The sequence below is a fragment of the Coregonus lavaretus genome (assembly GCF_964263955.1).
Source record: "Coregonus lavaretus genome assembly, chromosome: 16".
In the NCBI taxonomy this organism is placed as follows: Eukaryota; Metazoa; Chordata; class Actinopteri; order Salmoniformes; family Salmonidae; genus Coregonus; species Coregonus lavaretus.
Window position 1 is genome coordinate 9,902,886 of NC_140003.1, and position 15,077 is coordinate 9,917,962.

The 15,077-nt window shown below is 43.3% G+C and overlaps 1 protein-coding gene across 1 annotated transcript in view; it reads right to left on the minus strand.

Moving 5' to 3' along the window:
• The window catches only part of LOC311143572 (double-stranded RNA-specific editase 1-like), a gene marked incomplete at its 5' end in the record, with an annotated part of 182,538 nt that overhangs the window by 115,482 nt on the left and 51,979 nt on the right, over window positions 1-15,077 (minus strand). The window contains one exon of the mRNA XM_084179424.1: window positions 4,045-4,125. The remainder of the gene's footprint in view (window positions 1-4,044; window positions 4,126-15,077) is intronic.

Below are 15,077 nucleotides of genomic sequence, written 5' to 3' on the forward strand. Positions count from 1 at the left end.
ACAGCAATAAACCGAGAGCAGAAAGACAGAGGGAGGAGAGAAAGACTGAAGAAAAGAGAGAAAGCTGGGTTGAATGGTCAGCAACTGTCATACCATGTCTTTACATTTACATTTTAGTCATTTAGCAGACGCTCTTATCCAGAGCGACTTACAGTTTTTAGTGAGTGCATACATATATTTTTTATTTGATGTGTATGACTTTAGTACCCATCTACTCTTCTAAACATAGGGGCTATGATAACATCAATATGAATTACTGCAGGCTATAGAGGAGTGTGCAAGAACAGTGGCAAATCATAGGGATTTCTGTGTTTTGTGCTCTGTCTATACTTAGCATGCTAGGCCAATGGATAAGGATAATGTAAGTAGACAATTCCAAAAACAAGGCAAGATTGTCCAATCCAAAGTATTCTATACTTAATAACCATTTCAAAGCACACCTGCAAGTAGTTAGTACAGCACTCATTATATAACAAGTAAAGCTAGGATGGCTGAGCCTTTGCACGTATTGGGCTTTTTCTATCACTTATATTAAGTCACTACTCAAATCGGACAAGCAAGCCCATATATTTGTTGTTGACTGAGGGGCTTTTGACACTGAGCCGAACCGAGCCAAGGCAAACCAAGCTGTACCGAGCTGGCCTGATTACGCATCCACCGTAATTGCTGGAACCGTGTTCCCGAGACAGCACAGTTTGGTTCGGGTCGATAATGTGAAAAGGGTACTAATGACATTGAACAGAACCTTTCCAAATGGGTCAAGCTCGGCACCAACAGCGATAGATAGGAGCCTCTATTTGGGTTCCAGCAGAATGACTGGGTTGTTATTACAGTCGCTGGCCATACAGTCGCTGATCCAAAACACACAGCACTTTGATATGAGATCCATCTGTTTTTTGGGGAGGTTGACTAGGTCTGGACATGTTGGACAAAGAGGGAGGGAGGGAAGGAGAGAGGGAGGGAGGGAGAAAGAGAAGGGGGGAGAGAGAGAGGGGAGAGAGACCGAGAGAATACAAGTATAAAGTGTGGTATTATGAAGTGATCGGTTCATATTTAATATGCTATATGTCCTAGACGATGTACCAATGTTGTGACTCATTAGGACCAACAATGTATGGATAAAGCAGGTCTCAAACTGCATGGGTTGGGCAAAAAATGATCTTCAAATCTTACAGTCGGAACATTCTAATGCTGGGACATCACTCCATAAGAGAGAAGGCATTGCATTTTTCATGACATCACTCCCACATTCTACTGTAGGGCTGGTAGCGTCTTAAGATTCATAATCAGGCCCTGCAATAAAAATCAAACGTACGTCTCGGAAGCAAAAGAGTCAAAAAAATAGTATCCAATCACTATTTCCCTTTGAAATGGATCCCCACTCTAACTCTCCCCACGTGGGACCAGTAGCGTCTGTAGTTGATCAAGCCAAATATGAAGCAGCGGCCTAAAGTGTAAAAAGTCAATCCTTTTCACAGTGCCTTCAGAAAGTCTTCATACCCCTGAATCCTTTCTGAAGGCACTGTACACGAGTCGGAGTCACTAGGTCTTATCCTGCTCTTCCTCTACATAAGTAGAGTGCCTGAAAATATATTTAGTGGGAAATGGTTCCATTTGGGCTGATAAAGACTCGCTGAAAGAGAGTGTGCATGTATGTGTGGGAGCGTGTGTGGGCTGTGAAAGCTCATGTATGTGTCATATGAAAGCACAGATATACACACACATGGGTTGCCAATTGGCGATTTAAAATGAATATACACGTTTTTCATTCACACACACAGTCTTGCGCAGCTAACCTTGTGGGGATACACAATACAGTCCCATTCAAAATCCTATTTTCCCTAACCTAACTGGTACCCTAACCTTAACCCAAAAATCTAACCTTAACCCTAACCCTAGATCCTAACCCTAATTCTAACCCTAACACTAATTCTAACCCTAACACTAACACTAAACCCCCTAGAAATAGCATTTGACCTTGTGGGGACCAACAAAATGTCCCCAGTTGGTCAAATTTGTCTTGGTTTACTATTCTTGTGGGGACTTCTGGTCCCCACAAGTATAGTTAAACACACACACAAAGAGTACAGAGTACAGAGCCCAAGGTGAGATGGTCTCTGTTCTAACGATTCCCCCAGCAGGCTGCCTACAAATTAACAACAATCTTTACCACTGTCATAAATGATATATCACTGCCCGTGCTGCAAGACTATAGTGAAGATGAATTCATCAGAGATGTTACCTCTGCAGTAAAAAAAAAAAAAAAAAGAAAAGAGAGAAGCGGTCCCATGAAGAATAGCCTTGCATTTTTCATCTTCCTCGACATCCGTCAGTGCACACCTGGGCAGAGTAGTATGCCCAGGCACACACACAGTGTCCGGATTCATGTGCAGAAATGGCTAGACTGTAACTCAATCTTGTCGGTGGGTCTCGAATTGCCTATAAACCTGCCTGTCTGCCTATACGCCAGTCTCTCTCTCTGTCCTCCTGTCTCAATGTCCGTCTGTCTACTATGACTACACTACAGTATCTCCGTCAGCATTTGCCAGTATCCTGTGCCCAGTCCCTGCCTGCTGTGCTTGCCTGTGGCGGCACTCATTGACTCCCTGTGTTGACTAGCCCAGTGTGTTGTCACTCTTTTGCCGACGCTGCAGTAAATAATCATCCTTACTGTAATGGAGGTGAAGAGGGGGAGACGGGGAGACAGAGGACACCACAGGCACTTTCCCTGCCAGGATGAACATAAATCAGTGTGACCATCACACCCCTCCTAGGCAATTTCCCTAAAATCCATGCGTCGCCACTAATGGAATTCAGCATGACCGGTGCTGGCCCCGACGTGTGTGTGTCCAGTACACTGCCAATTATGTGTGGATCAGGCTCCACTGGAGGCCTATATTTGCCTGTGCAGATAGAGCGAGAGAGATGGAGAGAGAATGGGAGAAGCAACAGCAAGAGAGAGAGAGCGCCCAGGTTTCCAGCCAGCAGAGCTCCTGACGGAGTTGAGGGAGTTAATTTGCTAAAGGACAGCACAACAGAATGACAGTCTCAGCCCCTTAATACTGCCACTTGAACACCGCCAGGCACTGCCACCCGTGCCACAGCCAGGGTAGGGGGTTATATAACACAAAAAAACAAAAAGGCTGAATTCCCAAAAGGGGAATCGGATCCTTCAGGAGCAAGCATAGCGCACAACGAATCAGCCCTAATCAACCGAACAGGGTTTGGATTTCCACCAGAGGGGTGACAAATACAAATCCCAGACCCCCTGCTATTTGTCCTGTCCAGAAATAGAAATTGGGTAGAGCCGGAATTGTTATATTCTAAGACCTGAAAGAATACATCAAAAAGTCTCTGTGTGCCAGATGACGCAGGTTACAGTCATTCAGTGTAACGCACACTTCCGTTTTATGACACGGAGCTCATGGTTGCGGCGGTCATATGGACACCTTTCATTATTGTGTTCGGAATCGGAAACACAACCCGTGTTGGTTGTAGTGTCACCTTCAATAAGGCAGCCTTAGGAAAGCGATTGGGTAACCCAACACAGGGATATGATATTCATATGGTCTGCCTTTTTACATATTCATGGATTATTACTGTTGAGTTGCCGAGTTGAAGAGTGATGATTGTGTGTCCTCTTGGTGCCAATGTCAAGCCATGTCACTCAAAGGCCAGGACAGAGCCACACCAACCCAGGTCTCATACTGAACAAACTCTAGCAGTTAGTTACACATTATTTTTAAATAAATATAAACTGCAGCCGCTCCAATTGATCTACAAGCTTAAAGTCATGTCTGTCAGGCACAAGTTGGGTCAGGATGAACAATCTGAGAAGTCAGAGAAATCCCACAATGTCTCAAGTCAAACAGCCTTCACAGCTCAGCCATGGAGCAGTGACAGCGACATCTACCAATGAACAGTCCAAATAGTCTGAATTGTTTGTGGAGTATTCTAGAATACCAGTGTGCTGTCTATAGAGTTTTCATCCACGCACTTGGAATTACGTAAGGTGTGTGGAGTGAACTACACTGTTTAACTTACAGAGTCTCTGGGCAGTCAGTGGAGTGATGCAGATCTTTGCCAAAGCTTCAATGTCCTACGAACAGGTGTCAGAGCTCATGCCTGAAAAAAGAGAGAATATCAGTATTAGTATTATAATTTAATTGTTCTTTGTGTAAAACAGAAGTCAGCCCAGCTTACTTTACACTGATCAAAAACATAAAAACACAACATATAAAGTGTATTCTGGTCTGTAATAAAGCCCTTTTGTGGGGAAAACTCCCCAGTGGGTGGGCCTGGCTGCCAAGTGTGTGTGCCTATGCCCTCCCAGGCCCACCCATGGCTGCACCCCTGCCCAGTCATGTGAAATCCATAGATTAGGGCCTCATTTATTTATTTCAATTGACTGATTTCCTTAAATGAACTGTAACACAGTAAAATCTTTGAAATTGTTGCATATTGCGTTTATATTTTTGTTCAGTATAGATAAAACAATACTGAACCTTATGGGAAGTGTCTGAATTTCATTATCATAATTGTATAGCGTGTCCACGCGAAATGAAAAGCAGCCACTGCTGTCGGATGTCTTCATTCTTCAGAAAATAGTGTAAAGGTGGATGTAACATCGATACGAGGGTCCACTTACCCACATGCACCGACCCTCAGCCCAGCGGTGTGAAATGCATGACCACCAACAATCAAAAGTCCAAGACATCACAAAATGTCTGCCAATCAAACTGTGTGGTAGTCCATATTCGTAAGGCCCAAGGAAACTGGCAGAAGTGTCAGACGACCCCACCAACCAATTGCATTAGGTGATCCAATTATAGGGGCATCAAGGAGAAGTACCGGAGAGAGGCTGGAAACAGTGGCAAGATGGCTCCTTTTGACAAGGGCTACCTTAGCTAGGAGTAAATTGGATGCTTGGCATCTGAACAAATCACAATCAAGTAGGGACTTGACCTGAAAGCGACCTGTGTCATAAGGCAGTGCCAGTGCAGGTGGCAAGATTGGCATAGGAGACGGGCTTTGGCATGCCAGCCAGAATGTCAGTCTGCACGATGATACAGGTCAGGACCATTACAGTAATAAATAACTGCAAGTAAGCAATTCAGATATCACATGGCCATTTGTCCTTGAGTGACAACATTGACCCGATACTGGTTGGTCGGGTCAAAGGAAACCCGACAGCCATTCGACACTTAGAAAATGAAGCCGGCTAGACAAAGCATTCCAAACAATATTTGAGTAGATGGATTCAACTCAAAGTATGCGATATGTAACGTAAGTGGATGTAACATTGATACGAGGGTAAAGGGAGGAAAATAACTTCAGTAGTGTTCATTAAATTCGAATGAATGCAAATACTGCTTGTTAGCACTTATGTAGCAATGATGGGGAGTGACCTAAATACACATTTTTTCCTAAGAGCGAAACGATTTCCACTTAGCTAAAAGAAAGAAAAAAAATCACTGCGCTGCCCTTAAGTGAGCTGTTCAGCCAACCAAAAGAGGCTAGGGTGGGGTGAGTGGTGCAGTCTATATGGCAGCTGCACGTGGCATATGGGCAGCTGGGTCTGAAGCAGCCACTCTCCATGCATCACGTCTTATCACTGCTCATGCGTGTGGAAGAGATGGAGAAGGGCATCAGTATTCCAGGCCCTCACCAAGGTGTTCTTCCTCTCCCTGCGCCCCCATAATCACAGCCAAGACGGGGGATTTCTCCTACAAGGACCGGTCGCCTTCTTACCTTCTCGCACCGCCCTATCTGCTAGTGGTGAACAAACTCACGTCCTCAGTGTGCGAGGAGTAATGCTGGCACACCAGATCCTACTCCAGATGTTGACAACTTGATTTGACACCACAGGGATCTTCATCAGGCCACTGGGGTCATAAAATCGTGGCGAGCTTGAAAGTTTGTCGATATCCTGTGGTTTGTCATGGGGACATTTTTGCATAAGGTTGCGACATTGGTAGCATGGTAATCGCAACAATCCGACACTGCATGGGTATGAAAGGTATCACGTCATTAATGGTAATGTCATTCAAGCGATATTATAAAATCACTGCATGGTTATGGAACTGTTATGACATCGGATTGGTTGTTTTATTTACGGCATGGTAAGTCCTGTGCTGCCCTTACTACATAACTCCATTCATAATAACATACAGGGAAAAGTGGAGGGAAAGCTATTGAGGATGGCAAATACATAGGATGGCATCATCCTGGCTTTAAAACACAGTCTAGAAATAGAGCAGCATATCCTGTCATCCACTGAGACCAGGAAGCCAGTGAAGTTTCAGTTAAATTGAGCAACTCCCCAAAACGCATCCACGTCACACAAGCTAAAACATATGCAAGACAGTGACTGTAAAAGTTAAATTAGGCATCTTATCCCACTGTTGATTGTGACAAATATCCACTCTCAAGCACTCACACAAACCCCCCGCACACGCATGCGTGTACACACACACACAGCACAATGCCAGAACTTGTCAATTCAACTCCCTAAGGGATATGATAGTATATAATAATTAGGGCCGGGATGATACCAGTATCGCAATACTTGGCAAGGAAACAAAACACAAAGTGGATTTAACTTTTTTTAGGAAGAACAGCGCTAACGTTGGAATGAAACATGTTGTCATCCAGAGTCACATGTATTTATTTTCCAAGCTATAGCACACAATACTTTACATACAGCAGGTTTTTGAAGGACCAAAGAGTGAAGTTTACTTCGTGTTTTCATTTTTGCCATGGAAAAAATATTGTGATAGTGGTATCGTCACAGCCCTAATGACAATGCTCATCTGCATTGCCACAAAGATGTATAGGTAGGCCTGTACAACCATCTACACTCTCACACAGACACACAGTCTCCACCCCTCAATTACAGCCTTCATCTTCTCAGCAGGTATCCAAGTTATTGTCAAGGGGATAAAAGCGCCCAATGAAGATTAGGGGCATGTTAAAGGGAAAGGGGTGTGGATTAAAGAATGGAGAAACTCTAGAGTGAGGTGTTTTTGACACCCGAGTTCAACTATGGCAACAACGCTTAGTGAAGAATCTCCCACAGACTGGCACAGCAATGTCAAAATGGAGACGCTAAGTGATGCAAGCAGTTCTGTAGCCTGGGTGTTAATCCGTTTCTGATTGCCAAGGCAACAACCCAGAAGCAGACAGGTAACCAACCAGACTAGCTATCTTGTGACAAAGGCTAAATTCCCCCTGGATGCAGTCAGAGGGAGAGACTGCTGCCAACATCCCAACTGACTTTACTTTCAGTAACAAAGGACAGCCTATCATATATGTTCTAAAGAACAACAAGAAACCAAAATATTACGCTTATAGCAAAATGATCTCACAGTGCATTTGACTAGACATAAGCAGGCAGTCACAGCCGATGACCCCCAGTTTTCCAAGATTTCTTCAACCCACAGTAGCAGCATAGTCCATATGTTTTGTGGTTAGCGCTGACGCCATTTTCACCTCTGCGCGAAGTCCGCTAAGTCCACATCTGCAGACCCCATAAAACAGACACTCAAACAGCCAGTGGTTTTCCCCTACATCTACGGCACCAGCTTTGCATTCTTTCTAACTAAATCCTCCAAGTCCATTTTGGGAAGCCAAAACGGTGAAATATGCCCATCTAGATAGCCCAAAACTGGAAGCAGACAGTTTGGAAAGCATTTGATTTTCACATTTCCGAACTGCTTGGTTTCAGAAGGGTGACAAAGGGTGTTAAAGTGCCAAGTGTATTTGTTAGAGGAGCGTGACAGAAACTGATCAGAACAGTTTCAACACAGATGTAATTAACCACATTCCCTGAGTCTGCCAAAAATGTAGACTGGATGGATTCCCATCGTTGGATTTCCCTACGACTCAGACAAACTCTTAAAATTCTCTCTCGCTTTCTTGCAATGATACGGTTACTGCAAAGGCCTTGAAAGAATCCTATGAAATATACATTAGACGATCCCAAAAGGTTGATTATCTCCCTCTGTGTGGCTTCATCTCCCATGGGCCAGGAGGTACTGTAGGTAAAAAGCAGACTGTCGCCTCGTCAAGCAAGAAACACAGTTAAGACATCACAGGTCTAATGAGGGTACAGCCGCAATGTCTGCAGTAACCTCTTGTTAGAGCCAAAAAGCACGCACTGCTCCACTGCTCATATGGGCAGTATAAAAGGCTGTTATAGCCCTGCAAAGCAGCAATATGCTCTAAGTGCTAGAGAGACAACACTAGTATTTAGTTGTTTCAATTGCTGCATAGAAAGCTGGACAATAACAAACCGGACCCATTTCAAACCCAGTTGGGCAGCACTCTGCACTCCAAAGTCAACTGTACATATACCGCTAGACTGAAAAGCTAGCATCAATGTTTATACTACAACTGCAAATTAACCAAATGGGGCATATAAAGGCCGCACACTGTCAATGTCACCCAATAAAACCGCTTGGCTACCCACATTAAAGAGCTCCTATTGGCTTATCTGTGGAAATGACTGACAGTGTGTGATAATAGTCTCCCCAGGACACTAGTCTCCCATCAATACCATTATTACCTCTCAAACAGACCCAACACCATTCATTATTAATGACTAGCGAGGGGCAACACAGGTCGGGGCTCTCGCTCATTCAATGAGTGCTGGGAAACAGTCAGAAAGGCCAAGGAGGAAAAGGGCAAAGGAGGGTGAGGCTATGGGCGTCGCTAGGGCTGCACTATATATTGAATTAACTCAAATTGATGTTTTAGTGTAATGCTCCAAATGCCTCTATCGAAAGAATCAAGGTTTTTATATTTATTTTTTGTGCACTTAGAGCATATTGCATATGGTTTTTATGAGCGTTTGTCTTTTTGCTCGTTTCTCCTTTGCTGTGTGCACCTTCCCACTCGCACACAGGCACCAAGCCTCTCCCCCTGCCACTCACAACAAAGATGAACGATCCCTTCTTACACTTTGACAAGCAGTTTCAACTCGCTATTTGCATTTGAGGTTTGGTCCAACAGAATCGGTCGATTCTCCTTCGCATTTATATAAGGAATTGGCAACTCATTCTTATTCTGAGAAATTATTATCTTCTTATCCCAGTAGGCCACTTCATTTCAACATCTAAACAGTAAACAGGCTGTTGTTGTTGTTGTTGTTGTTGTTCAAACAGTTGGAAATGAACTGTTATGAATACACCCTCCTGTCCAACTGTTTTACCTTGTTATCAACTAAATAGATCCAAGTTGGCGACACTTTAAATATAAAGATTAGCTGGCTACTCAATAGCACGTGGGTTTGTGATTAAGAGATTGTTTAGGAGACCTGTGTTCATTTTCTATGCCTGCTACTAGAAGTTGGTGTTTATTAGTGGATGTGCAGCATGGATGTGCGTTCTGGTTAAATTTGTACCAAAAAGGGCATTTTCTTAGACAAGACTTAAAAGCCAGATCAGTGATTATTTTAATGAAATTATTAGTGGGTCTTAGGGTTGTGGAAGACATATTTAACCTAGGTATAATTTTACAATACCAAAATTCATTAGATTATTCCTGACTGTATTTACGTTTAATTGTGCAACAAAGCTTATTTAGAGAAACCCCCCACCCCAAAAAAGATAACGCCCAGCCCTCCGCATCGCTAGTCCATCGGACAGAGCAGTGAATGAACACAACACTGGTTATGTCCTTACAAGGGAAGCCTCCTAATAGAATAATGCTTCAAATCAATAACCTGCTAACTAGCAAGATACCTGAATTCCCTGAGCCAGGAGAGATACCTGGAGGTCACTTAGAAGAAATATGAATATAACTGACATTTCTGGGGCTCAAACTAATCGGCTAGATGACGTTACGATAGTAATTGATGATCTACCCAACCATTTCACGCTTCAGCGGTCGAAGCTTCTTTTGACGCTTGATGTTTAATAGCGCGTTGCCGGTGCTAAATCCTCTTGTTTAGTCTGCATTTTGGAAGGGAACTGAGTGGCAGCCCCGTGGTCCTAAGTGGTTGTGATGGAAGCCTCACAGCTGCTAGATCAAAGGGAGCCAATAATGGAGCCGTGGGAAAGGACAGGACGCCCAATCATAGGACTTCTGATCACAGGACTACATTGACATTATCTGAGCACACAAGAGGATGATCGGGCATTTACCTAAGGAGACAAAAGCTGTATTTTTATATTTTATTCAAACTAACTGATTTGTTATCTAAATAAGTACAGAGCATATTCAACCAGAACAATAGGCCTTATCCGGACACAGGTGGTGTGCAAAGGGAAAGTATTTCTCCTTTATTCTGTAGCTTGATCTTCATCTTTTTAAATAGGGAGCCCATTACTAATTAAAACTCGTTTTCTCATGGCTCTCTCGTCCCTTTGCAGCATATATATAGTAAGCAATATGTTTGGAACATCGGATCGCAATAAAATCATAGTCTCGAATCGGAATACATATAGAATGGTCAGAATCGCAATACATATTGCATCGGCATCTAAGTATCGCCGTAACGTCATATTGTGAGGTCCCTGGCAATTCCCAGCCCTAGTAGTCTACTCATTTCCCTATAATTTCCTCCTCCCCTTCCCTCTTTCTATCTCTCTGATAAAGGCACGTGGCAGCAACCAGGAGCATTAACACAGAAGTCACAACCAATCCTAACCACCCCTTTGAGAATGGGTGGGGGAGGGTTTAAACTGCAACACAAAGGCCAACATAGGTCGAAACACAGAGAGGAATGCATCCGTGTTCATCTGTAACATCTGTCAAATGTATTTGGCATCCATATAAGACCCAAACACACTACCATGTTTAAACTAGCACATTACTGGTGTCAATGCAAAGAGGAGATTCTACCATGTATTTTTTGTATGGGGAACATAATGTAGGCTACTACATTTCTTTTCATACTGAATTATGACTATCTGAAGTTACTAGTGGGGTGAAGACCTGGGCATATCGCCATATCTCCAGTCTTATCCTCTGCTTGACTGACAGTCTCCATGGGTTCGGTTACATTAGGAAAACGAGACCCCGTCGTATGTGTGTTTCACCCCCTGTGATCAGCAGTGATCACTACAGGATAAGCGGTCAGCCCGATAGCTGCTATGAATAAAGCCCATTACAACAGATTCCCGTGTGTATCCAGAATGGTCAACCACCCAAAGGACATCCAGCGAACTTGACAACTGTGTGGGAAGTATTGGAGTCAACATGGGCCAGCATCCATGTGGAACGCTTTCGACACCTTATAGAGTCCATGCTCCGACGAATTGAGGCTGTTCTGAAGGCAAAAGGGGGGGTGCAACTGAATATTTGGAAGGTGTTCTTAATGTTTGGTATACTCAGTGTATATCAAAGTGAATAGCACCTACAGTTCAAGTGCAGGGGGAGGATGTGCAAAACCACTGATGGACCATTTGCAGTAGATACACCTACTGGTATGGTGCAATGTAAAAGACTAAGCAACAACACTTGACCTTACTGTAAAAGGACAAGCGTTAGAGACAGCCAGAGAGGAAAATATCCACATCACAAAAAATTAAGTAAACCATCCATGGCTCTGCCTGACAGTCATTATGTTCAATGCAGAACTGACACACACACACACACACACACACACACACACACAGCCTACATGCTCGCTCAAACACACACATCAGGCTGATTAGCCCTTGGGGTAAGTACACACTATAGATTATGAGTCATGGCTACTCATTAAAAGGGGAGTAAAGAGGAGCGCTGCATTAACAGCTCTGGGCTCGTCTGACTGATTTCCCCGTAAACAACCAAATTGGCCCTGTAGCGCCACAGTGGGCAGCGCTGCGTGTATTTTTAAATTTGACATTTTAGCCATTTAGCAGACGCTCTTATCCAGAGCGACTTACAGTGAATACATATATATTTTTTTTATACTGGCCCCCCGTGGGAAACGAACCCACAACCCTGGCGTTGCAAACGCCATGCTCTATCAACTGAGCTACATCCCTGCCGGCCATTCCCTCCCCTACCCTGGACGACGCTGGGCCAATTGTGCGCCGCCCATGAGTCTCCCGGTCGCGGCCGGCTGCGACAGAGCCTGGATTCGAGCCAGGATCTCTAGTGGCACAGTTAGCACTGCGATGCAGTGCCTTAGACCACTGTGCCACTCAGGAGTATGTGTCAGGGTTGGGCTCAATTCTAATTGAAGGCAGTCAATTCAGGAAGAGATTTGAATTAAATATCTAGACTTAAATAAATTGCAGTTTTTTCGATTATTGAATTGTAATTTTAGTTTACTTCCTGAGTTGATTGCCTTCAACTCAAATGGAGTCCAACCCTGTGTGTTTTTTAAATATTTATTTTACCTTTATTTAACTAGGCAAGTCAGTTAAGAACAAATTCTTATTTACAATGACGGCCTACACCGGCCAAACCCGGGCGATGCTGGGCCAATTGTGCGCCGCCCTATGGGACTCCCAATCACGGCCGGTTGTGATACAGCCTGGAATCGAACCAGGGGGTCTGTAGTGACGCCTCAAGCACTGAGATGCAGTGCCTTAGACCGCTGAGCCACTCGGGGAGTGTTTGCGTGTATAGGAGCTATTACATATACAGTTCCAGTCAAAAGTTAGGACACACCTACTCATTCAAGGGTTTTTCTTAATTTTGACATTGTAGCATAATAGTGAAGATATCAAAACTATGAAATAACACATATGGAATCATGTAGTAACCAAAACAGTTAAACAAATCAAAATATATTTTATATTTGAGATTCTTCAAATAGCCACCCTTTGCCTTGATGACAGCTTTGTACACTCTTGGCATTCTCTCAACCAGCTTCATGAGGTAGTCACCTGGAATGCTTTTCAATTAACAGGTGTGCCTTCTTAAAAGTTAATTTGTGGAATTTCTTCCCTTCTTAATGCGTTTGAGCCAATCAGTTGTGTTGTGACAAGGTAGTGAGGGTATAGCCCCATTTGGTAAAAGACCAAGTCCATATTAAGGCAAGAACAGCTCAAATAAGCAAAGAGAAATGACAGTCCATCATTACTTTAAGACATGGTCATTCAACACGGAAACTTTCAAGAACTTTAAAAGTTTCTTCAAGTGCGGTCTCTAAAACCATCAAGCGCTATAAAGAAACTGGCTCTCATGAGGACCACCACAGGAACGGAAGACCCAGAATTACCTCTGATGCAGAGGATAAGTTCATTAGAGTTACTAGCCTCAGAAAATGCATGCCAAATAAATGCTTCACAGAGTTCAAGTCACAGACACATCTCAACATCAACTGTTCAGAGGGGACTGTGTGAATCAGGCCTCCATGGTCGAATTGCTGCAAATAAACCACTACTAAAGGACACCAATGAGAAGAAGAGACCTGATTGGGCAAAGAAACACGAGCAATGGACATTAGACCGGTGGAAATGTGTCCTTTGGTCTGGAGTCCAAATTCGAGATTTTTGGTTCCAACCACCGTGTCTTTGTGTAGTTCCCACCGTAAAGCATGGAGGTGGTGTTATGGTGTGGGGGTGATTTGCTGCCGACACTGTCTGATTTATTTAGAATTCAAGGCACACTTAACCAGCATGGCTACCACAGCCTTCTGAAGTGATACGCCATCCCATCTGGTTTGGGCTTACTGGGACTATCATTTGTTTTTCAACAGGACAATGACCCAACACACCTCCAGGCTGTGAAGGAAGGAGAGTGATTGAGTGATGCATCAGATGACCTGGCCTCCACAATCCCCTGACCTCAACCCAATTGAGATGGTTCGGGATGAGTCGGACGGCAGAGTGAAGGAAAAGCAGCCAACAAGTGCTCAGTATATGTGGGAACTCCTTCGAGACTGTTGAAAAGCATTCCAGGTGAAGATAGTTGAGAGAATGCCAAGAGTGTGCAAAGCTGTCATCAAGGCAAAGGGTGGTTATTTGAAGAATCTCAAATATATTTTGATTTGTTTAACACTTTTTGGGTTACTACATGATTCCATGTGTTATTTCATAGTGTTGATGTCTTCACTATTATTCTACAATGTAGAAAATAGTAAAAATTAAGAAAAATCCTTGAATGAGTAGGTGTGTCCAAACTTTTGACTTGTACTCTATCTAATATATCTATCTAATATATCTATTTATATATATATATCTATATACAGTCATGGCCAAAATTGTTGGCACCCCTGAAATTTTTCCAGAAAATGAAGTATTTCTCACAGAAAAGTATTGAAATTACACATGTTTTGCTATGCACATGTTTATTTCCTTTGTGTGTATTGGAATAACACAAAAAAAAACAGGAAAAAAGCAAATTTGACATAATTTCACACAAAACTAAAAAAATGGGCCGGACAAAGTTATTGGCACCCTTTCAAAATTGTGGATAAATAAGTTTGTTCCAAGCATGTGATGCTCCTTTAAACTCACCTGGGGCAAGTAACAGGTGTGGGCAATCTAAAAATCACACCTGAAAGCAGATAAAAAGGAGAGAAGTTGACTCAGTCTTTGCATTGTGTTTCTGTGTGTGCCACACTAAGCATGGAGAACAGAAAGAGGAAAAGAGAACTGTCTGAGGACTTGAGAACCAAAATTGTGGAAAAATATCAACAATCTCAAGGTTACAAGTCCATCTCCAGAGATCTAGATGTTCCTTTGTCCACAGTGCGCAACATGATCAAGAAGTTTGCAACCCATGGCACTGTAGCTAATCTCCCTGGACGTGGACGGAAGAGAAAAATTGATGAAAGGTTGCAACGCAGGATAGTCCGGATGGTGGATAAGCAGCCCCAAACAAGTTCCAAAGAAATTCAAGCTGTCCTGCAGGCTCAGGGTGCATCAGTGTCAGCGCGAACTATACGTCGAAATTTGAATGAAATGAAACGCTATGGCAGGAGACCCAGGAGGACCCCACTGCTGACACAGAGACATAAAAAAGCAAGACTACAGTTTGCCAAAATGTACATGAGTAAGCCAAATTCCTTCTGGGAGAACGTCTTATGGACAGATGAGACCAAGATAGAGCTTTTTGGTAAAGCACATCGTTCTACTGTTTACCGAAAATGTAATGAAGCCTTCAAAGAAAAGAACACAGTACCTACAGTC